This window comes from Pongo abelii, chromosome 4 (assembly GCF_028885655.2).
Source record: "Pongo abelii isolate AG06213 chromosome 4, NHGRI_mPonAbe1-v2.0_pri, whole genome shotgun sequence".
NCBI classification, from domain to species: domain Eukaryota; kingdom Metazoa; phylum Chordata; class Mammalia; order Primates; family Hominidae; genus Pongo; species Pongo abelii.
In genome coordinates, this window is record NC_071989.2 from 19,538,026 (window position 1) to 19,564,458 (window position 26,433).

Genomic DNA, 26,433 nt, shown 5'->3' on the forward strand with positions numbered 1-26,433 from the left:
ATCAAGTCCATCCATGAAAGCATGCGTTCACCAATTAAAAAACACACTAGGGACCAATCCTAAGGAGACAGAGATATGTGCCCTTTCAGACAGAGAATTCAAAATAGCTGTTTTGAGGAAATGCAACAAAATTCAAAATAACACAGAGAAGATATTCAGAATACTATCAGATATATTTAACAAAGAGATGAGAAGAATCAAGCAGAAATTCTGGAGGTGAGAAATGCAACTGACATGCTGAAGAATGCATCAGAGCCCCTTACCAGCAGAATTAAGAACAAGAAAGAATTGGTGATCTTGAAGACAGGCTATTTAAAAATATAGAGTCAGAGGAGAGAGAGATAGGGGTAGAAACTTTATTCAAAAGAGTAATAACAGAACTTCCAAAACCTGGAGAAAGATATGAATATTCAAGTATAAGAAGGTTATAGAAGACTAAGCAGATTTAAACCGAGTTAAACTACCTCAAGACATGTAATAAACAAACCTTCAAAGAGAAAGGTTAAAGAAAGGATCCTAAAAGCAGCAAGAGAAAAAGAAATAATACATATATAATACATACAATAACGTACAATGAAGCCCCAATACATCTGGTAACACGTTTTTCAGTGGAAACCTCACAGGCCAGGAGAGAGTGGCATGACATATTTAAAGTGCTGAAGAAAAACACTTTTATCCTACAAAAGTGATGGCAGTGGCAGCCTGCCTGGAGCAGACCCTGCCAAGATGGCAGCTGCAGCAGGGGATGCATAGCCAGGGTTGCATGGTCCATGGAACCTGTAAGACCTAGGAACAGGCAGGAGCCCCACCCCCTACTGAGTTGGCAGGGCAGGAGCCCATGTTCCCAGGTGCAACCGCATGCATTTGCTCAACTGCGGCTCTGGATCTGGGCATCCCTGCCCTCTTGGGGGCCCGGGAAGCCTTCCCTGCCACTGCATGCTCAGAAGTGCCTGCTCTCACTCCCAGGCCTCTCCCCACTCATGGCACCTGCTCTGACTTGAGAGCAAAATTGAAGCTGAGCCCTGGATCTGTCCTGACCCAGCAGGGTGTGTGCACACTCAGGGCAGCTCTGAAATGCCAGACACCCACCACCTTTGCCCCCTCTGAAACTTTAGGAACTGATGATTGTGAGAAGGAGGCCGAGGGCACTGAGGGCAACTCGGGTGTGGGTCTGCAGGTGCCCCTTACCCCCGAACAGCCCACAACTGTGGGCAGCATGTTGATGGCAGGAGGCAGACAGGCTTCTGGGCAGAAAGGGGCCGGTCCCTGGTGAAACCTTATCTTTAAGGCAGGGACAGCCTGAAGCTTGGGGAGAACTTATGGTGCTTTTCCTGGGCCCTCGCATGGCTTTCCATGGACAAATCAGCATGCTCTTCCTTCCTTCTGAGCCCATAAAAACCCCAGATTCAGCCAGAGTTACACAGACATCAGGACTACCAGCTGTGGAAAGGAAATATCCACCATGGGTCTCCCCTCCACTGAAGGCTGGAAACTCATCGGAACAACCTGCCTGCAGATGGAGCTAACCACTTCAGGTCTCCTGAGAGCTCTTCTGTCACTCAATGAAGCTCCTCTCCACCTTGCTCAATCTCCAGTTGTCCAAGTACCTCATTCTTCCTGAACACAGGACAAGAACTAGGGACTCACCAAATAGTAGGACTCACCAAACAGTAGGACTGTAACACAAACAGGGCTGAAACTTGCCTGCTGCCCACCACGTTGCAGGTGACAAGAAGGAGAGATGAGCTGCAGCCCTTCGGGATTCCCAGGCCTAAGGGCTCTCTGAGCCAGAGCTGTGATGCTCTCTCCAGGGCTCTGTGATTCCTGGTATCTCCAAGCTTTCAAGTGCCACCGTCTTCCCTGGTGCCCAAAGTGGAAGCTGCTTGCATTATGCCTGATCCAGCTGCAGCCTTACATGGATCCGGTGCCTATACGGCACCTGGAGCTGCCTGCCCTGCCACAGCTGGCACACCTGGCTGTGTGCAGTGGCCGGATGCCACACTCGCTCACACACCCATTGCTGCTCCATACCTGCCTTGCCCTTGGCAGGCATGGGATCTGGGCTTGTAGCATGATTCAAGTTCAGCCTTCCAGGTTGAGTAGGCCGAACAAGCCCAGAGGGTCTGAGCAAAACTTGGGCAAAAGTGCCACTGGCCACAGAGTTTTCCAGCTGAAAAAGCTACACCCTAAGGATCCTGTGACAATAGCGTATCCAGTCAAAATATCCATCAAACACAAATGAGAAATAAATAATTTCCCAAACAAAAGCTGAGGAATTTCATCAATACCAGACCTGTCCTACAATAAATGATATAGAGAGTTCTTCAATGTGAAAGAAAAAAGATGTTAATGAGCAATAAGAATTCATGTGAAGGTGTAAAACTAACTTGTAATATTATATACACAGAAAAACACAGAATAGAATAATACCGTAATTACTAGTGTCAAGTACTCATATCTTGATTAGAAAGACTAAAAGATGAACTAATCAAAAATCACTACTACAAATTTTGAAGATACAGAAAGTACAACAAGAAATAAATAGAAACAACAAAAAGTTAAAAAGTAGAGGGTAGAAGTTAAAGTGTAATTTTCATTAATTTTCTCTTTGCTTGTTAGTTTGCTTATGCAATCAGTGCTCAGTTGTCATGAATTTAAAATAGTGAGTTATAAGATATTATGTGTAAGCCTCATGATAACTTCAAATAAAAAAAGCTATAAGAGATACACAAAAAATAAAAAGCAAGAAATTAAAACATGCTACCAGAGATAATTAACTTCACTAAAAGGAAGACAAGAAGGAAGAAACAAAGGAGGAGAAGACCACAAAACAACGAGGAAATAAATAACAAAATGGCAGGAGTAAGTCCTTACTTGACAATAATAACATTGAATGCTCTAAATCTTCAATCAAAAGACACAGAAAGACCTATAGTGGCTGCTGAATAGATAAAAAATAAATGTAATGATATGTTGCTAACAAGAAACATACTGCTTCTATAAAGATACACATACACTGAAGATAAATCGATGTAAAAAGACAGTCTGTGCAAATGGAATCAAAAAAGAGCAGAAATAGCTATAATCATATCAGACAAAATAGATTACAAGACATAAACTATAAGAAGAGACAAGAATGTCATTATGTAAGGATAAAGAGGTTAATTCAGCAAGAATATAAGAATTATAGATACATACGCACTCAACACTGGAGCACTCAGATATAGAAAGGAAATACTGTTGGAGCTAAAGGGAGAGATAGACCTCAATACAATAATAGCTGGGGACTACAATACCCCATTGTCTGCATTGGACAGATCATCCAGACAGAAAACCAACAAAGGAACATTAGACTTAGTCTGCATTGTAGACCAAATGCAACTAATAGATATTTATAGAACATTTCATCCAATGGCTGCAGAATATATTCTCCTGCACAGCACATGTATTAGTCTGAAGGACAGACCATATGTTAGGCCACAAAACAAGTCTTAAACTTTTTCATTGAAATTAAATATACTATTTCTCTGACCACAATAAGATCAAATAAGAGGAAATCAATAAGAAGAAGAATTTCTGAAACTCTAAAAACACATGGAAATTTAACAATATGTTTCTGAATGACCAATGGGTTAATGAAAAAATCAAGAAAGAAATTTAAAAATTTCTTAAAACAAATGATAATGGAAACATAATGTATGACAACCCATGGAGATACAGCAGAAGTGGTACTAAGAGGAAAATTTAAAGTGATAAGCTCCTACGTCAAAAAAAAAAAAAACCCTCAAGCAAACAACCTTATTATGCATCATAAAGAGCTAGGAAGACAAGAGTAAACCACACCCCAAATTAGAAGAGTAAAAGAAATAATAAATATAAGAGCAGAAATAAATAAAATTTAAATTTTAAAAAATGCAGATCAAAGAAACAAAAAGTTGGTTTTTTGAAAACATAAGATTGACAAATTTTAGCCAGACTCACTAGAGAAAAAAAGAGAAGACCCAAATACATAAATCAGAGATTTAAAAGGATGCATTACAAACATTACTGCAGAAGTTCAAAGGATAGTTAGAAGCTACTATGAAAAACTATATGCCAATAAATTAATAAACCTAGAAGAAACGATAAATTCCTATATATAAGAAACCTACTAAGATTGAACCATGAAGAAATACATAATCTGAGCAGATCAATAACAAATAATGAGATCAAAGCCATAATAAAAAGTCTCCTAGCAAAGAAAAGCCTGAGATCTAATGGCTTTACTTCTAAAATTTACCAACCACTTAAAAAAGAGCTAATACCAATCATACTCAAACTATTCTGAAAAATAGGAGAGGAGAGAATACTGCCAAATTCATTCTACAAGTGCAGTATTACCTTGATACAGAAAATAGACAAAGACACATCAAAGAGAAACAAAAAGAAAAAGAAAAAGTACAGGCCAATATCCATGATGAACATTGATGCAAAAATCCTCAGCAAAATATTAGCAAACCAAATTAAAAAGATCATTCTTTAGGACGAAATGGTATTTATTCCAGGGATGCAAAGATGATTGAACATATGCAAACCAATCAGTGTCATATATCATGTCAACAGAATGAAGGATGAAAACCATATGATCTTTTCAATTGACACTGGAAAGGCATTTGATGAAATTCAACATTCCTTTATGATAAAAACCCTCAACAACGTGAGTATAGAAAAAGCATACCCCAACACAATAAAAGCAATATACAACAGACCCACAGCTAGTATTATGCTAAATGAGGGAAAACTGAAAGACTTTCCTCTAATATGTGGAACTTGACAAACCTGCTTACTTTCACGACTGTTGTTATACATCATACTGGAAGTTCCATTGAGGGGAATCAGTCAACAGAAAGAAATAAAGCACATCCAGATTGAAAGATAATAAGTCAAAGCATCGTTGTTTACAGATGATATAATCTTATATTTGAAAGAACCTAAAGACTATAGCAACAAACTATTGAAGTCATAAATGAATTCAGTAAATTTGCAGGATACAAAATCAACATAGAAAAATTAGTAACATTTCTATAGCCAAACAGCAAACAATCTGAAAAAAAAATCAAGAAAGTAATCTCATTAATAGTAGCTAAAAATAAAATAAAATACCTAGGAATTTACTTAAAGAAGTAAAAAATCTCTACAATGAAAACTGTAAAACAATGGTGAAAGATACCAAAGAGAACACAAAAAATGAAAATATTTCATGCTCAGAAATTGAAAGAATCAATACTGTTAAAATGACCATACACCCCAAAGCAATCTATAGATTCAATGCAATCTCTATCAAAATACCAATGATATTCTTCACAGAAATAGCAGAAACAATCCTAAAATTTATGTGGAATCACAAAAGACCTAGGATAGCCAATGCCATGCAGAGCAAAAAGAACAAAACTGGAGGAATCATATTACTTGACTTCAAATTACACTACAGAGCTATCATAACCAAACCAGCATGGTATTGGGATAGAAACCAATGCATAGACCAATGGAACAGAATAGATAACCCAGAAGAAAATCTACTATACAACTACAGTGAACACAGTTTTGACAAGAATACAAAAACATACATTGGGGGAAGCATAGTCTCTTCAATAAATGGTGCTGGAAAACCTGGGTATCCATATGTCTATGAATGAAAGTAGCCCCCTATCTCTTGCCATATACAATAATCAAATCAAAATGAATGAAAGACTTAAAATTAAGACCTTAAACTATGAAACTACTATAATAAAACATTTGAGAAACTCTTCAGGACATTGAACTGGGCAAAAGATTTCTTGAGCAATGCCCATTTTTGCAGACAACTAAAGCAAAAATGAGTAAATTGGATCAGATCAAGTTAAAAAAGTTCTGCACAGCAAAGGAAACAATCAACATAATGCAGAGATGACAGACAGAATGGGAGAAAATATTTGCAAACTATCTGCCTGACAAGGGATTAATGACCAGAATATAAAAGGAGCTCAAGCAACTTTTAAAGGAAAACAACAACAACTAATAATCTGGCTAAAAATGGGTAAAGACATTTCTCAAAAGAATACATCAAGTGGCAAACAGGTACATGAAAAGTGCTCAACACCATTGATCATCAGAGAAATGCAAATCAAAACTACCATGAGGTATCATCTCACCCCAGTGTGGCTTTTATCCAAAAGACATGCAATAACAAATGCTGGCGGGGGTGTGGAGAAAACAGAACCCTTATACACTGTTGTCAGGAATGTGAATTGGTACACTCACTATGGAGAATAGTTTGGACGTTCCTCAAAAGACAATAAATAGAGTTACCCTATGATCCAGCAATCCCACAGCTAGGTATATACAAAAGAATGGAACTCAGTATAATGAAGTAATATTTACACTCCCGTGATTATTGCAGCAGTATTCACAATAGCCAAGAATTAGAAGCAACCTAAGTTTCCATTAGCAAGTAAATGAATAAAAGAAAATGTGGTACCTATACACAATGGAGTAATAATCAATTATGAAAAAAAAAATCACATCCTGTCATTTGCAACAACATGTATCTAACTGGAGGGCACCATGCTAAGTAAAATAAGTCAGGCACCAAAAGACAAATTTTGCATGTTTTCACTTATTTGCGGAAGCTAAAAATTAAAATAATTGAACTACTGGAGTTCAATGTGCTACTCAGGGAGTAGCACAATGGTTACCAGAGGCTGGGAAGGGTACTGGGGGGTGGGGGCAGGAGTAAGAGTAATTGGCTAATGGGTACCAAAATATAGTCAGATACAATGAATAAGATCTGGTATTTGATAGCACAAAAGGGTGACTATAGTCAACAATAATTTATTGTAGATTTAAAAATAACTTAAAAAAATGGATTGTTTGTAACACATAGAAAGAAGGTAATGGATACCTCATTGGCTCTGATGTGACTATTATGCATTGTATGCCTTTATCAAAATAGCTTATGTACCTCCATAAATATATACACCTATTATGTACCCCCAAAAACTAAAACTTAAAAATTTCAACATGAAGTAAGCACTTACTGCTTTAAAAGAAAGCATATATGAAATAAAATATGTAAAAATTATAATGCCAATAAAGCTTAACATGCTGAAATATAAAAATGCATTAACTTAGTTTTATTTTCTAAAAACCAAAAGAAAAATGATTATATGCAATTTATTTATTATACTATCATTTACACAAGCTTAATTTGGAAATATGTTTAAATATCCATTCAAGTGAATTTTGATATATCTTCATTGTGGAATTTTATGGAGTCATTTGTGAGACACTGTTACAGTGATTATCAGTGAGTGTTTTGGGGGTGACATAATTTGAATTGAAATCTGAAATGTTCTACTTACTAGACTGTGACCTTGACAGATTGTATATCCCCTCTATACTTCAGTCTCTTTGACCCAAAATGGGACAGAAAAGTGATACGCTGTTGCCCATGGTGATAGAGGTACTAGTATTGTTAGTCATGAACTCTACACTGAAAACTCACTTTTGTCTAGAAATTAAGCTTCCTTTTCATTTATTATTTATGCTAGAAAATATACAGTGATCTGTCCATTAAATCTGTCTCGTTACATAATAGACCTATTCAGATTATATATTTAATATATATCATATATGTAGCAAATTCCAGATTTCAGTCTATGTTATCTCACTCTAGAAACTTTCATGCATAATCACCAAAAGAGTGTATCACAAATGACTCCATAATATATACGGGGTCATATATTAATCTGATTATACCAGATTATACTCTGATTATATCTGATTATCACAGACTACTTAAGGACAAATACAATGCTCATGACATAATATTAAATGATTGAATGAACAAAGCAGAATGATGCAACAGATCATTATTTTGCCAAAATTTCATAAGACTTACTTATTGCTGGGTGCCATGGCTCATGCCTGTAATTCTAGCACTTCGGGAGGCCGAGGCAGGTGGATCACATGAGGTCAAGAGTTCAAGACCAGCCTGGCCAACATGGTGAAACCTCATCTCTACTAAAAATACAAATGTTAACCAGGTGTGGTAGCAAGCGCCTGTAATCCCAGCTACTCGGTAGGCTGAAGCAGGATAATTGCTTGAACCCAGCAGACAGAGGTTGCAGTGAGTCAAGATGATGCCACTGCACTCCAGCCTGGGCAACAGAGCAAAAACCCCATCTCAAAAACAAAACAAAACAAAAAAAACTGACTTATTTAAGAACATCTATCTATCAACTACCTATGTTTCCATTTATTCTTTAGAACATAATGAAAGGAACATCATGAAAGGAACATCATTTCAAAATGCAGAAATGAAGTCCAGTTGAAATGTCTGTGGGGTGCAGGTTCCTGTGTGTGTGTGTGTGTATGTGTTTATATTATCCTCTTTTTAAGTTTTCCTTTATTAAGAAAATGTCAAGTGACATGTAGACAATACAATTTTTTGTCAGAGGTTGATGATAGTATTTGTTCACATATCTAAGCAATTTAGCACAAGAAAGCATGGCTCACTCTGCTTTTAAAAGGTTTACTAGCGATCCATAGACCAGCCCTTTGTTCACAACCAGGTGGTTTCTGTAAATGATGTTTTGGAATCGCTTATTACTTCCAGTGGGGCATAACAGTGGACCATAGGCCTATCCAATGTCATAGCTCTGTTAAGCTGCTCGAGGCAGGTTCACTGGACGGGGCACCTTATATTCTCAAGTGACTTTTCACAGGAATTTTACAAACAGTTCATGATATCTGCCCTCCTTAAAATATGTATAATGGTTCTTTGTGTATCTTGGATAATACTTACAGTTTTAAATTACATCTTCTATGCTAACAATAATTCACTATCTGATAAATCCCAAGGGATCTTCAGGGAGAGTTGACTGAGGTTCCACTGATACAACAGTCTATTCCGTCATACTAGATGTCCTGGGGTATTGGTTCCAGAACCCCTCTCAGATGCAAAAATCCATAGATGCTCAAGACTGTGATATAAAATGGCATAGTATTTGCAAGTAGCCTGTGCACATCCTCCCATATACTTTAAACCATCTGTAGATTACTTATAATACCTGATACAATGTACATGCTATGTAAATTGTTTTACTGTATTGTTTTAAAAGTGACAACAGTAAAAAATAAAACCATCCTTTTTTTCTCAAATTTTTTTATCCATGGCTGATTGAATCCATGAACGTGGAACCCACAGAAACAGAGGGCTGACTCTATGTGAAAACAGACAGACAGAAATACACTGAAGGCCATGGCATTTTTATGAGAAATGCAAGCCTGAAAAGTTGCCTTAATTCAAAACTTTCATGATTCAGCTTATCCTAATAAACCTGTTAGATATTTCTCTTTTTCTACCAAAGTAGTGGTATCATGTGGCAACAATATAAAAACCATGTGCATTTTCTTGAGCCTGAAAAAAATTAAATTTTATTTCAGAGACAGGGTCTGACTCTGTTGCCCAGGCTGGAATGCAGCAATACAGTCATAGCTCACTGCAGCCTCAAACGCCTGGGCTCAAGTGATCCTAATGTCTCAGCCTCCAGCCTCTTTTGTAGCTGGGACTACAGGCATGCACCCTCACCACACCTGGCTTTTTTTTTTTTTTGTAGAGATGGGATCTTGCCAAGCTGGTCTTGAACTCCTGTCCTCAAATGATCCCCCCACTTTGGCCTCCCAAAGCACTGGGATTACAGGTGTGAGCCACTGCGCCCAGCCAAAATTTAATGTTACACAAAATTTTAATTTGTGGGAAATTCACATTATTTAAAATTGTATGCTTAGATATGTTATTATATTTTATAACACACTAGTACAATGTAGTGTTTTTTTTGTAAAATGTAATTAGCACTGCATATGAATCAATCAAAAGGGAAAACAAAATATTAACAATGGAAAGACAGGGTTAAACATGACTTTTACTTTTTTATATAGCTCCTTTGGAGTGTAATTACCAAATTACATAAATGAAAACATTTTATTAAATGCTGGCTGAATAAATAAAATTAAATGGAATTTTAAAGTAGCATTACTAGGATAATCAATATATTATATTTCGTGAAATACACACACACACGCACACGCACACAACATGTAGTGAGAAATAAGTCACTTTTTAACCTTTTGGATATGTTCTTCACAATAAAGTTAAGACATTGAATGCTTCACTATTAAATATTATAATCATTATAATCTTTTTTTTTTTTTTGAGACAGAGTCTTGCTGTGTCACCCAGGCTGGAGCGCAGTGGTGTGATCTCAGCTCACTGCAAGCTCCACCTCCTGGGTTCATGCCATTCTCCTGCCTCAGCCTCCTGAGTAGCTGGGACTACAACACCCGCCACCACGCCTGGCTAATTTTTTGTATTTTTAATAGAGATGGGGTTTCACCGTTTAACCAGGATGGTCTTGATCTCCTGACTTCATGATCCGCCCACCTGGGCCTCCCAAAGTGCTGGGATTACAGGTGTGAGCCACCGTGCCTGGCCAATCATTATAACCTTTAATATCTCTTTAATATTTATGAATTATTTCACCTTCTTTAATTTCCACAATGAGTTTTCAAAGTAAAAGAATTATACCAGAGAATACCAGTTCTAGTGTGGATGTCAATGATATTATATTTCCTGAACAAAAAATGTTGGCATACTATATTCATTATTTTCTTTCCAGTGATGTCATCTACCTGTATAGAAATATACAAGTTGCTAAAAAAAATCCAATTGTACAAATTATATTTGCACACACATGCATATCTATGAAACTCAGCCCGACATGCAAAAATTCTTAGAATCTAAGGCTTTGAAATGTATTAGGTGATATTCTATTTTAACACTTATTCTTCTTGTCATACTGAAGAGAAGACAGAAACATATAGTACTGATCACAGACGACTTCATAAAGAAGTTGGGAATACGGCAGAAACGGACTTGGGGAAAATTAATCAATTGGGGGGATTCGTTTCCAGGAAAACTCTACCACTCACCCACTAGAGTATCACCTGGAGATCAAGAAATCCCACACTTGGCTGGGGTGGTGGCTGATGCTTGTAATTTGGGCACTTTGGGAGGCCGAGGTGGGCGGATCACTTGAGGTCAGGAGTCGGACACCAGCTTGGCCAACGTGGTGAAACCCTCCCATCTCTACTAAAAATGCAAAAAGTTAGCTGGGCCTGGTGACGTGTAGCTATGGTACCAGCTACTTGGGAGGCTGAGGCAGGAGAATCGCTTGAACCTGGGAGGCAGAGGTTGTAGTGAGCTGAGATTGGCACTGCAATCCAGCCTGGGGACAGAGCGAGACTCCACCTAAAAAAATAAAAATAAAAACAAAAAAAAGATCCCACACTTAAAATTTACCCCCAACTCTAATGTGATCCTGGATGTGCTTGGAAACACCCAACTGTACACTTAACACTGCCAGTGTCTCTCCGCTACATGTTCTTAGCAGGCTTCTTGATTTTGGACTGCAGAAGAATCACGGCTGTGGCTGCCATTCTGATTCTTAGCTAGAAATGTGTGTTTGTCAATACTCTGGGAAATCTTTGGTTTCACACAGTGTGATGCAACAGCATTGGAATTAGTTTTAAAAGTCCATGATTTGCACAAAATCAGAGGACATTCAGACAAATCCCTAGGCAAAGAAAATTTTTCTCTCTTTCATTTCCTCCCTATATGCAAACCTACATACCTACCCTATTTTCTCATAGTCCTATCCTGGATCTAACATCTATTCTTGATTAAATGACTCCTGTGATTTTTGTTTGTTTTTTTCAGTAGTCAAGAACACAAACTTCCTTATTAAACATTCTCTTTTCTTTATACAGTCAGGTTGTTCTATTGCTTTCTCTTTCTTTTGCTTCTACTAAATGCTTGTCTTGTGATTAAATGAGAATGATATCTCCAATTAAATGCTCTCATTAATTACATTTAGTGTTATATATATATATAAAATATTATATATATTATATAAATATATATAAATATATATATCTTTATATATATCTATATAGATATATCTTTATATATAAAATATAGATATATATATCTTTATGTATAAAATATATAGATATATATATCTTTATGTATAAAATATATAAAGATATATATATCTTTACATATAATGGTCCTTTATATATAAAGGACCATTTGAATCAATCAGAAAAAAAGTACTATCTATGATTGAGTGAAATTTCAAGACACCATTTTATGATATGAATATAATTTGAGTTGATTCAAACTAACTCAGATTAATAAAATTATCAACATTACAGTTAGTTTATTTTTTCAATTTAATTAGAGTTACACAATGGGCAAAATATTGTAGAAACAATTTCACTGTGTCTTTGAGTCTTCGGATCTTCTAGAGGTTGAAGCCAAAATGTTGGCTGCAATGAATTGAAGGCTGGATTGGAGCTGCAGGATCAGCTTCTAAACTTGCTCATGTGCCTGCCTTCCAGAGGCCTCCGTCCCTCAACTTGTTGGCCTTTTCATGTGGCTTCTCAGCCCCAGAGCAAGTTATAAGAGTAAGAGTGAATGAGAGAGTAAAAGAGAGAGAATGCTCAAGATGCCACTCTGCCTTTCATGGCCTAGTCTTGGAGTCAGACATCAATTGTTTTATATTAATAAAAGAATTTGCTTTATCAAGTCTTCACTCATTAAAAGGTATTGCAAAAGGACTTGAATTCCAAGAGGCAGGGATCTTTAGGGGTTATACTGAAAGCTAGCTACCACGCCAGGGACTTCTATTTACCAAAGTTATTGAATACTAACTTTTTATATTATACATATTTTATATGGTATTTTAAACTTTTCAAATATTGAACCACATATTTTATTTGATTTACATGTAATCATTTATTTTCTAAATAATAAGAGATTTTCTCTTGCTTATAAATACATATATACATATATATATATGCCATTATCTTTTATCCTCACCCCATTGCTTTGCTAATGACGCGATCTAATAGTGTAGAGAAAAGATAACAGTGAGAAACCTCTTTGCTTTTTTCTTGATTTTACTGGGAGTTGCTACAATAGTTTACTATTAATTACGTGAGTGTGGGTATTTTTTTTTTGTAAATATCCTTTGTCAAGATTTATCTAGATCAAGAGTCTCTTTGTACATCTAGTTCATTGTTTCAGATGAATAGGTGTTGGATACTTCTAACACCTATTGAAATAACAATATTGTTTTTCTTATTAGTTTAGTAATTAAATATTTACTGAGTGGACATCATGGATAAAGCACTCTTAGGTAACACGGTAAAGTGAATAAAACTGTTAATTACCCTGTGTAATTGGGCAAATAGTGCATCACACTTTTTATGAATTTTGCCATGATATTTATTCAGTCATAACATATATACATATAGATATATATTCAAATTTGTTAAAGATGTCACTATTCACAAAGATTTTTTTCCTTTAATATACAGCTAGTTTGTAAAATCAGCTTGTTAGTCTCCAAAAATGTTCTATGTTCTTGATCAGTTGCTAGCAATTATTTATTCCTTGGTTAGGTAGAATTCATTTGGTAATTCTTCTGGATGGATCTTTGGCTGCTGTAATGGCTAATTTTATCTGCCAGCTTGACAGCCCAAACATTTCATGAAACATAATTCTGGGTGCGTCTGTGAGAGTGCTTCTGGATAGCATTAACATTTGACCTTCAGTAGGTGATAGGTAAAATCAACTATGGTACATCTCTACCATAGATTACTACCCAGTAATAAAAAGAAATAAATTAGTGACAAATGCAACAACTTTTGATGGATCTCAGGAAATTATTTTTAGTGAAAAGGTCAGTCTTAAAATATTACATAGTATATAATCAATTTAAATATTGTTTTTGAAATGACAAAATTATAGAATAGAAAACAGATTCAAGATTGCCAGGTATTAGGTATAGGAAATGAGAAGAGGAAGTGAGGTGCTGTTGTAAAAGGATGCACGAGGATACTTTGTAATGAAACTGTCCTGTATCTTGATGTGAAGTCTTCCCAAGTTGTAGAAGGAAGTAGGTTGCATGGGGGTGCAGGTAATGATAGATAGTCAATGTTAGCATCGGGGAGAAACTGGGTCAAGTGTGTATGAACCCTCTGTGTATTATATTTTACATCTGCATACGAATCTACAGTTATGTCAAAATGAAAAGCTTTAAAAAGGATAAAAAAAGGAATTGATTTTCTGAATAAAGTAGATCGTTCTTCCTAATGGGTGAACCTCATCCAATCAATTGAAGGGCTGAATAGAAGGAATAGCTGATTTCTCTCCCTGTTTTACTAGTTATCGGTGTTTATTGTTTCCATCTTTATGTCCAGTTGTACCCAATATTTAGCTCTCACTTGTAAGTGAGAATATTCTAAATTCTTAAAGGCAATTGCAACAAAAACAAAAAGTGACAAGTGGGACTAACTAAACTAGCATTTCTGCACAGCAAAAGAAACTATCAACAGGTTAAACAGACAATCTATAGAATGGGAAAAAATATTCCCAAACCGCATCCAACAAAGGTCTAGTATCCAGAATCTAAAAGAAACTTGAGCAAATGAACAAGCAAAAAACAAGTAAATCCATTAAAAATTGTCTTCTCAAAAAAAGACAAATGGCCCAAAAACATGAAAAAATGCTCATCATCACTAATTATCACAGAAGTGCAAATCAAAACCACAATCAATACCATCTCACACCAGTCAGAATGAGTATTATTAAAAAATCAAAAAATAAAAGACACTGATGAGGCCACAGAGAAAAGGGAACACTTACACACTGTTGATGGGAATGTAAATTAACTCAGCCATTGAAGAAAGCAGCATGGAGATGTCTCAAGGAACGCAAAACAGAAGTACCGTTTGACCCAGCAATCCCATTACTGTGTATTTACACAAACAAAAACAAATCATTCTACCAGAAAGGCCATACATTCATCTGCTCATTGTGGCACTATTCACAATACCAAAGACATGAAAAAATCCTATTTGCCCATCAACAGTAGATTGGATAAAGAAAACATGGTACATGTATACCATGGAATACTACACAACCATAAAAAGAATGAAATCATGTGTTTTACAGCAACATACATGCAGCTGGAGGCCATTATCCCAAGAGAATTAATGCAGAAACAGAAAACCAAATTCTACATGTTCTGTTTTTCTTCTGCCTTTGGAAAGGTTTCTCTGGGTTGAAAGGGATTTTTTTTAATTAATGCCCCTAAAAAACAATAATAAAACCTTTATGGCGTGTAAATGCAATCTTTTATTCTTTTTTATCGTACGTTAAAGTAGTCTTCCCAAATTGTAGAAGGAATTAGGTCGCATGGGGGTGCAGGTAATGATAGTCAATTTTGCAATGCTAGAACTTTTTTTGTTGCTTGGATCAAGATTCAAAAATATGGCTTAATGTATTGTGAATTTCTCTTCTCTTTTCCTCCTTTTCATCTAAAAGATTTCTTTTGTTGTTTTTGATTTTTCTTTGCCCTCATGGTCCCTGTCCTGCTCATGTTCAACACTATTTTCTTTAGAATGAGATTCTCCTGAAAATTTGTTTTGCATTGGATCCTAGATCTGAGAAGCTATTTTGCTAGATCCTCAAATTTCCTTTCCACTCACAAATGAAGTGGAGTGTACAAAATCGCTCATCATATCAGCTGCAGATCTTAAATTAGTAACCTCCACTTTCCAATGAGTACCTGTTAGGTCTTATGGGGTTTTCCCACCTGCAAGTGTACAATATGCCCATTTACTTCAGTCTTCTTTCTTCTGCACAAGTTCTGGTACCATGCAGGTCTTGCAGCTTTTGATGTCGGTGAACGTATGCAGTTATTTGTCAATGGGTTATTTTGTTTGTATGTTTAATTACCTTAGTTACTCTGTTTTGGGGTAGGATAAGGGAAAAACAGGGAGATTAAAAGATTGAAACACTAAGCTAACACCACTTCTACCTGCCCAGTATCCTCATCAATGGTAGTATTTGGAAATTGGTGTCACTTTCTTCAAAAAATCAATAATTACTTCATATTTTATACCTTTCTCCTAACTTCTCCTTTACTGTCTTTTGATAGTGATGTTGTCTGTGTGTATGTAAAAGCTGAAGCTGCTCTGATTTTTTCTCCCTCTTATGGGAAATGTGATTTTTATACCTGAGAGCAAGAAAACTCTTCTATTCTTAATGTATTTTAAATGCATTTGGCTAATTCCTTTAATTCCGTTCCGAAATTTAGTGGTATCTCTATATTTTACATATTTGTTCCACTCCAAATATCTCATTTATTTGCTCTATTTAATATTTTTCTCTTTTTGCATTATTATTTTCTTAAGCAGTTTTCTAGTTCAGTGACTATGCTTTTGGTGCTAATGATTTAATTATGATTGTTTCTGATGTGATTTAAATCACTGCTGCTTTTTATTATTACTTAATTTATTTTCTATAATCTCAGCTCATTTGTCATATCCTGCTGTGGTTTTATCAAAATTAAGATTATTTTATAATGCTTATGTGGTCTGTCTTAACAGATAGTTGTTAAAGGATATGTTTTGTTTAAAGTAAATTCCCGGTTTTTATACAAATAATTGAACAAATGTAAAAAGTTTTAGTTAACTTATTACTTAATAAGGGAACCAGTAATATGTTACAACTGGCTCAACAGAGATTTCAAAACACACACACTAGCACAAACACACACACACACACACACACACACTCCATCATTTGTGCTGAAATAAATTTACAAATAAATACAAAATTTATAAAATTTTTCAAACATTGGAAAAGATCAGAAAGTATTGACTTAATGTTTTCTATTTCTTAAAAAAATTCCAAATGCTTGTTTTACATTTTTTTTTCTGGTTTCTCATTCTTCCTACTCTCATTTCTTGTCTTAAAAAATATACATATATAAAAATATATATTTTAATACACTATATATTTTCTTGTCTAAAATATATATCCATATGTAAGTATATATAAAACTATATATATTTAAGACAAGAATATATATAGTGTATTAAAATATCTATCTATCTATGTATATATATATATTTAAGATAAGAAAATAGATACAGTGTATTCCATGCAGATTGGGATAGGAATACATTAAATAATGATATTCTCTCTCCATATTTTACATTAATTACTCAAAATGTTTAGGTTGTTTTAACTGTGTTCTAATTTTATTTCATTTTAATAGATTTCAGAGAGAGAGGAGGGAAAACCCCTCTACTTTTTTATCTTTTAAACCAATATTTAACTGGTTATACAGTCTTATATTGTAAAGGCAGCAGTCTATACAAAGGTTTGCTTTCCATTTAATGTTTTTACAAAGCTCATTTTACCATTAGCTTTTTACTCGTCATTGGAGGAACAGCCCAACTATTGAATATATGACCATGGCTTTTATTTCACCAGAAAATATGTATTTTGTTAGAAACAATAAAAATTGCACAAAGATGTTATTGGAGTTGAATCAGAACCTTTCAGGACTGCCTGTAAAAAATAGTCTTTCATTTAAAAATAATAATTCTCTTCTTATTTAAGTGATAGATCTTTGGGATTTACAGCTTTGATTACTCCTAAAGAGGAAAAGTCCCTTGTATTATTTGGCGTGGAGGGAATAATTCAAATTTTTAGATAAGGCAGTACCTACTTCTTTAGCTGCTGAGTAAGAGTTGGAAGAGCACCTTGAATTTTGAAGGGAGCATAGAGATAAATACAACAGACTACTTTTCTCTAGAAGTGTACACAGTAATTTTATTTTCCCTTACCCACTGCAGCCTACAATTTCAGTTTGGTTCATGACTAGAAATATATTTACAGATTCACGGAGTCTACAGATAAAACAGATTTATTCAATTGCACTGCACATTTAATATCTGCTACACCAAAGTATTTATACTCTATCAAGAAAAACACTCATAGGAGTTGTTTAGAAAGCTTTGAATCACAAAGTTTTAGAACATTTGGATTATGTGGATTAAAAAATATTTTTATATGTTCAATAAAATAAAATCCCAAAAGCCATTTTCCTACCCTAAATAAATGTTTTCCAAGATTCATAAATAATTTCTAAACACAGTAATGTTACTATACCTCCTTTAACTATGAAGAAGCACCTGCTAATTTTTGCAGGAGAAAAGGAAATAACTCAGGGTGATTTGGGATCATGCAGTAACAAATGAAAGTGAATAAAATGTTACTTCTTTGAAATCAAAAGGGATAGCTGATTTACATACACACACACACCAAAAAATATTTTTAAAATCATATAAAATCTAATTTTTTTTTTGAGACAGAGTCTCGCTCTGTTGCCCAGGCTGCAGTGCAGTGGTGCAATCTTGGCTCACTGCAACCTCTGCCTCCTGAGTTCACGCCATTCTCCTGCCTCAGCCTCCCAAGTAGCTGGGACTACAGGCACCCGCCACCACGCCCAGCTAATTTTTTGTATTTTTAGTAGAGATGGGGTTTCACCATGTTAGCCAGGATGGTCTCGATCTCCTGACCTCGTGATCTGCCTGCTTCGGCCTCCCAAAGTGCTGGATTATATGTATGAGCCACCACACCCAGCCAAAATCTAATTTATTAGTGCAGGAGATTTAATATGCCTTCAAATATATGTTTTTACATTGTTCTCTTACACATAAGTTGGATTTAAAGTTCTACAGTTACATATCTTATTCTTAACAGCTTTGTACATTTATATCACATTTCACTTTGATCACATTTGAATTGAACAAATTGATGTATTAGCAATATGTCTTTGAAATTCAGTAAAATAGAATCATATGGAAAGATACAGCTATAGGTCAAGAAAATACACATGCATGCAGCACATACACAAAAACACACACGAATACACATTCATTCTCACATTATTTAGTTTGGCTCCAACTCTACTACATAGCAGCAACAAAAATTGAAAAAGGGTGCCCACGATCATAATGAACACTTTATAGAAACAAGCTCTTCAGAATAGCATATGGTACTTTAATTCAAATGCACTCCAGGATGAGGAAAGCGCTTCACAATGGAGTATTAGGGAAAATAAATAGCTGTCTAGGGTTCTTTAAGTATAGGAAAAGACATTGGTATAAAAAAATTAAGCTATACTGAAACACATGAGTTACACTAAATGTATTTTTCCTGCTGGGAAAAAAATTCCTAGGGATATTTTAGTTTAATCAGTTACACACTTAGCTGCACTGGTAATCTTTTTTTCCCTTTTTCCTTTTCTTTCCTCTTTCCTTTCTACTTTCCTTTCCCCTTTCCTTTTCTTTACCTTTTCCTTTCCTTTTGTCTTCTCTTCTCGCCTCTCCTCCTCCCTTCCCCTCCTCTTACCTCCCTTTCCCTTTTCTTTACTTTATTATTTCGTTTTCATTGTTCCTTACTTTTTAATCAGGCACACTTCCAGGTGCTAGAGATATAATAGTACCTACTTTCATGAGGCTTTTATTCTGTCACCAATAACCAAGATTTGTATTAATTCAATAATTTTAGACATAAAACTTCAACAGCATAAGGTAATATATTTAAATATATTTCTGTAATAAAAAGTGTAAGTTAAGTTATAAGTGGTTATTTTATGTTTCTAGTAATTACTTTTTTCAATGAAAAATGAGGTTGATCTCTGTTCAACCAATCTTGCAGAGTTGCTATCAACTTCACTTCAGAAAATCTCCATTCTATGTGAATGCAGTTAGTCCAATACATAAATGATGAGCCCTAATTAGAAATATCTGAATACGAACCTTTCCAATCATGGTGCTAAGAGTTGTCCAGAAATTCAAGATAGGTATAAAGATTTTCAGGAAAAAAAATATAAGCACAAAAAGCTGAGAACTGGCTGGGTATGTGGCTTGCTCTTGTAATCCCAGCATTTTGAGACACCAAGGCAGGAGGATCACTTGAAACCAGGAGTTTGAGACCAGCCTGGGCAACATGGCAAGACACTGTTTTCGCAAACAATTTAAAATATAATAATTTAGCCAGGCGTGATGGTGCACACCTGTTGTCCTAGTTACTCAGGAGGCTGAGGCAGGAGGATTGCTTGGACCTAGGCATTCAAGGCTGCAGTGAGCTATGATTGCACCATTGCACTTCAAGCTGCACTGCACTCCAGGGCAACAGAACTGGACACTGTGTAAAAGTAAAAATAAATTAATTCACTAAAAATTTGATATGTGACAAACCACATAGAAAAAATAATCTAGGTCTAAGTTTTTATGTGGACACTAGGCTGCCTGCATAAAAATCACCTATTTTTATGGTCAAAATGCAGATGCCTAGGCCCAGACCCAGATTTATGTAAACAACATTTCTAATAAGTTTCTTAATAATGTTAAATACTGAGAACCATTGAGGTGAATTCTAGGGAGTTGTTAACTGCATTAGAAGAATTTCTCATGTGTGGCAAACAGATCTATAAATGAACTTCAAGGACTTACCAAGAAGTCTTCCAAGATAAAAGTCCTCAACATGCATGCTACATGCAGGTTGGCTCTCCAGGACATTCCTTCATGTCCAGTAATTGTCAAGGCAAACACTGAGCTTGCAGGTCTGGAATTTTCTATGAAATGGCAGAACTTAGGAATTTAACAACAATTCCTTTTATATCTGGGGAATTCTAAAATCTTTCTGGTGTATTACATTTTATAGATTTCTTCTATATCTTTCAAGATAGACAGCTGGATAGATTCCTGCCATTTAAATGAGATTTTTTGAGAGAAGGTGCACATGTATTTTGATGACTGAACTGAATACATATTGTCATTAGTACGATCAGTAACAGTAGTATTACTATTATTTACAATCGCTGGGAAAATGTGGCTCATTATTGTAATCATTAGACATTCCAAAGAGTTTTTGTGTTAGTCCAATTTCACACTGCTGTAAAGATACTACCTGAGAGTCGGTAATTTAATTTGTAAACAAAAGAGGTTTAATTGACACAGCTCTACATGGCTGGGGAGGCCTCAGGAAACTTACAATCATGGCAGAAGGTGAGGGGGAAGCAGGCACATCTTCCATGGAGGCAGGACAGACACACAAGAAGGAAACTGTCAAACATTTTTAAAACCATCATCTCTTGTGAGAACTCACTCATTATCATGATAACAACATCGGAGAAACCATCCCTATGATCCAATATCCTCCCACCAAGCACCTCCCTCAACATGTGAGGATTACAGTATGAAATGGGATTTGGGTGCGGACACAGAGCCAAACCATATCAGTGGTGCACCCATCCATATCCTAATTTTGGAAATGTATGTAGCCATTTGTTTTTGCTTCTCAGGTTAATAAAAACTCAACTCTTTATAAGTAGACCAGAAAAACACTTATCAGGTTATTATAACATTTATATTGTAACATACAAACAATACCTAGAAAACTAAAGGTAAAACACTTCTGGTCTTGACAATATTGTGCCTAGAACACATTTTTTCGTGATACTAGTGTTTGCAGTCATCTTTGGTTAGGCAATTGATCTCAAAAGTCTGTAAGAATAGATAACAGTGGTTATGGTTTTGCTAATAAATAAGCAGTATTGAAATATCAATCAATGCCCAATCTGGTAATTCTTCAGTTGATTTGTTCCTTTGTAAGGTATTTGCATACAATATATATTTCATGTCTTTATCTGTTGGAAGCACATAATATTGTTTTTCAAATCAGTTGCCAGTAGTTGATTTTCCTATTGCCTTAACTTCTGGAAACGGTTTATCTGGGTTTACTTGCCATTGACCATGGCATTTCCAGAAATAATAGAAAAAAAATTCAAAAATGTCTACATAGCTATAAATTGTGGCTCTTCTATTGGTTGAGAAAGAGCTAGAAAGATGCTAGGAAACAAAATTTAATGCATTAGGTCTTCATCATAATTTCTAGAAATTGATTTTATCTTTACCACATGACTTTTATTTTTGGTAGTTGAAGGCATACAGATATTTTCCCAGGAAGTAGAAACTTGGGTATGTGCTGAAGCAAGCCTCTTCTAACAGAGTCATAGTCATATGAAATATGTAGCAATTAAGAGATCTTGGACCTAGTTTTAATATCTTATACATGTGACTTCAATGATTAAAAACACACACACACATTTTTGTCTTTTTCCCCAGGCAATACTACATCCTATTTGTTGCAAAATTGTCTGATGTTGCCACTAAAGAGACAGAAAATACTAATGGTTGAAGGAGCACTTTGAAGAAAATATCTATGTTTAAAGTGCAAAATGACATCTGATAAATATATCAATTGAAAGATTAGGAAGGAGGCTGGACGATGGGATATTAAATTGGGAGTCAATAGAATGCTTGCTCATACCATTTGAATGTGATTTTAGATTTTTTGCAAATAAATATGAAAAGCAAATGTAATATTGATGTCTTAAGATTATTTTTCACATTTTAGTATTGTTGCATTGATAACAACTCTACAAATATGCCAACTAGGTGTTGTCTTCTTAAAATATGCCACTTGACTTCCATTGCAAATTCTGGAAATGTTGCTAAGACTAGACACCAATGTTCTTGGAGATCTCTGATGCAATCTGTTACAAACATTACTTGATAAGAGAAAAAAGTATTTGGACACCACTTGGTAAGGGAAGAACATAAATATGTATCTACTGTGAAGTATTTGAAAAAATGATTATTTTCTTTGAAAAAATATTTTAGTTGTCAAAGATAAATTATTACACATAGAATCAGATCCTTTATGCTATTTGTTTATCTTATTTAGATGTAATAGTTTATTATAACAAACTTAAAAATGAAAAGCATATTCAAAATAAGAAAATGTTCTATATAAATCATACATATCTATAGTTTATATTTTGGTATATCTCTCAAACAAATATCATACACTATATCCAGGTTTTAACAGATTGTTCTCCTAAGATCATATCAAGGATATGTACATAGCTTTCAGAATGTTAATTTTAATCACTGCATAATGTTCTTTTTATATTTATCACAATTTATTTAAATAATTTATCTTGACTCATATATCTGTTTCCAAATATTTTCTCCTATTGTACATAATAACGTGATAATCACAATTATAAGAGGTTTTGGCCCTCCCTTGCTGATAATCACCTACCTCAATGCGCAAGCTCCCTGCCACTGCCTTACTGAATTGGTTTGATTATTCACAGTCTCTCACCAAATGAGACCTGTGTCCAGAGTACTAGCTTCTCCTGTCACTTGGGCTTATGCTAAAGATGTGAAATTTGGTGTAGAAGCCCAAGCCCTGATGCTTCAAGTTATATGACTTTAAGCCGATGCTGTAGCTGTTACAATGGAGCCAAAGAGAAGAACAGTGATTATTGAACAGAGTTGGGGAAGACCTAAAGTAACAAAAGATGGAGTGATTGTTGCACACTCAATTAACTTAGAAGATAAATATGAAAATATTGGAGCTGAACCTGTTCAAGATGTTTCCAATAACAGAAATGAACAGGTTGAGGATTGCACCACCACTGCTACTATACTGGCATGCCCTATTGTCAAGGAAAGAGAAAATTAGCAAAAGTGCTAATTCAGCAGAAATCAGGAGACGTATTATGTTAGCTATTGATTCTGTAATTGCTGAACTTAAGAATCAGTCTAAACCAGTGACAACTCTTGAAGAAACTGCTCAGGATGCTACAATTTCTGCAAACAGAGAGAAAGAAATTGGCAACATATTTCTTATACAGTGAATAATGCTGGAAGAAAGGGTGTTATCACAGTAAATAATGGAAAAACATTGAATGATGAACCAGAAATTATGGAAGGCATGAAGTTTGATCAAGGCTATATTTCTCCATACTTTATTAATACATCAAAGGTGTATTTTACTGTGAATAATAGTATGCGAATTTCAGTATATGTATGTTCTATTGAGTGAAAAAGAAATTTCCAGTGTCCAGTCCATTATACCTGGTCTTTAAATCGCCACTGCTCAAGCCCTTGGTCATAACTGCTGAAAATGTTATATGTTTTGAATAGTATAAAAGTTGATCTTTAGGCTGTAACAGTCAAAGCTCCAGGTTTTGGTGACAATTGAAAGAACAAGCTTAAAGATACGACTACTGCTATTGGTGGTGAAGTGTTCGTACAAGAGAGATTTACCCTAAATCTTGAAGTTATTGAGCCTCCTGACTTAGAAAAAATTGGAAAGGTCATTGTGACAAAAGATGATGCTATGCTCTTAAAAGGCAATTATGGCAAGGCTCAAATTGAAAAGTGTATTCAAGACACTCGGTCAGTTAGATGTCAGAAGTAGTGAATACAAAAAGGAAAAACTGGACCAGGCGTGGTAGCTCACACCTGTAATCACAGCACTTTAGGACGCCAAGGCGGGTGGATCATGAGATCAAGAGATCGAGACCATCCTGGCCAACATGGTGAAACCCCATCTCTACTAAAAATACAAAAATTAGCTGGATGTGGTGGTGCGTGCCTGTACTCCCAGCTACTCAGGAGGCTGAGGCAGGAGAATCACTTGAACCAGGGAGTCAGAGGTTGCAGTGAACCAAGATCAAGCCACTGCACTCCAGCCTGGTGGCAGAGTGAGGCTGCGTCAAAGAAAAAAAAAAAAAAAGAAAAGAAAAGAAAAACTGAATGAAATTAATACCTGGCAAAACAGTCAGATGGAGTAGCTGTGCTGAAGCTTGGTGGGACAAGTGATGTCAAAGTCAATGAAAAGAAGTTACAGATATCCTTAATGCTACAATGCTACAATAGCTAGTTTTGAAGAAGGTATTGTTCTGGGAGGGGATTGTTGCATTGCTTTGGTGCATTCCAGCCTTAGATTCATTAATAAAGATGAAAAGTTGGCATATATATTACTAAAAGACCACTCAAAATTTCTACAATGACTATGGCTAAAAATGCAGGTGCTGAAGAATCTTTGAAAGTTGAGAAAATTATGCAATGATCCTCAGAGGTTGGTTATGACACTATGCTTTGAGATTTTGTGAATATGATGGGAAAAAGAATCACTGGAGAACCACTTTAGTGGATGCTGCTGAAATGGCTTTGACTACAGCAGACGATGTAGTGACAGAAATACCTAAAAAAGAGAAGGACCCTGATATAGGGGCAATGGGAGGAATGGGAGGTGGTACAAGAGATGTTATGTTCTAACTTCTAGAATAGCACTATGAATGAACTGTGACAGAAAGCTCAAGGCAGTGTTTCTAACCAATAACTTCAGAGAAGTCAGTTAAAGAAAAAGGAGAAAAGGCTGGCTGATGTTTCAGAAATCACTCTAATCATCAGTGACCATTTTCACTGACAATATATAATGGTCTATTGCTGTCATTGTCTGTAAGATAATTTATTTTGAATTTTTGAATAAAAATATATTTGTACATTCCCAATATTGGGCGCAAGAGCCATGTACCAATGTATTGCTTTCAACTGAAATTACTGAGGCATTTTTACTACTATTCTCTTAAAGTCAGGATTTTAGTGCTTGCCATCATTAGATTGGAAGTTAAGAAGCAGCCTTTCTGTGGACAGTAAGAACAATGGTGTCTAAATTAGAGAAATACATGATTAGGTGACAACCTTTGTATAAAAAAAATTTGTTTACAGTTTATAAAAAAATAAGTTTTGTGGCCACCTTAGATTAGATCCTTTAGATAATTTATTGAAAGCACAATGCCTGAAAAAGGGTTATAGCAAATATTTCCAAATTGCTCTTCAAAGAAGGGAACAGCAGACGAGAAAATTTTAGAAACAGTAGAGTTGGGAGGCTGAGGTGGGTGGATCACCTGAGGTTAGGAGTTTGAGACGAGCCTGACCAACATGGTAAAACCCTGTCTCTACTATAAATACAAAAATTAGCCAGACACAGTGGCACATACCTGTAATCCCAGCTACTTGGGAGGCTGAGGCAGGAAAATCGCTTGAACCGGGGAGGCAGAGGTTGCAGTGAGCCAGGATCATGCCACTGTACTCCAGCCTGGGCAACAGAGCAAGACTCTGTCTCAAAAAAAAAAAAAAAAAAAAAAAAAAGAGAGAGAGAAAAGAAACAGTAGAGTTTTTTTTTTTTTTTTCAAAAACTTAATTTTAATGAAAGAAAAAAAGTGAGACACATTTAGTTTTAGTATATTTTCTAAATACAAAATAGTCATTATTTATTAATTTATTTAGTTCTTTATATTGGATGATATTTTAAGTTTCTCAGAAAATGAAATCTGAGGCAGACATCTTCAGTGCTATTAGTGCACTAATCACATAGTCCTAGAGAACACAGGGAAGGGGTCAAAGGACAACAGGGCTAAAAGATGAAGGCCCAGCACTAAGTGACCAATTATTAAAGTCACAGGTATGTACCATATTAGCTATACATAGTACATCTCAGGAACACCATCACAAGAAGAAAGAGAGTAGGATTTATCAACTGGCTTTTCTCTTTCATTG

At 35.4% G+C, this 26,433-nt stretch overlaps 1 pseudogene; it reads left to right on the forward strand.

Moving 5' to 3' along the window:
* The first annotated feature begins 1,798 nt into the window (after window positions 1-1,798).
* On the forward strand, window positions 1,799-25,149 carry LOC100437865 (60 kDa heat shock protein, mitochondrial-like; annotated as a pseudogene).
* The last annotated feature ends 1,284 nt before the right edge of the window (window positions 25,150-26,433 follow it).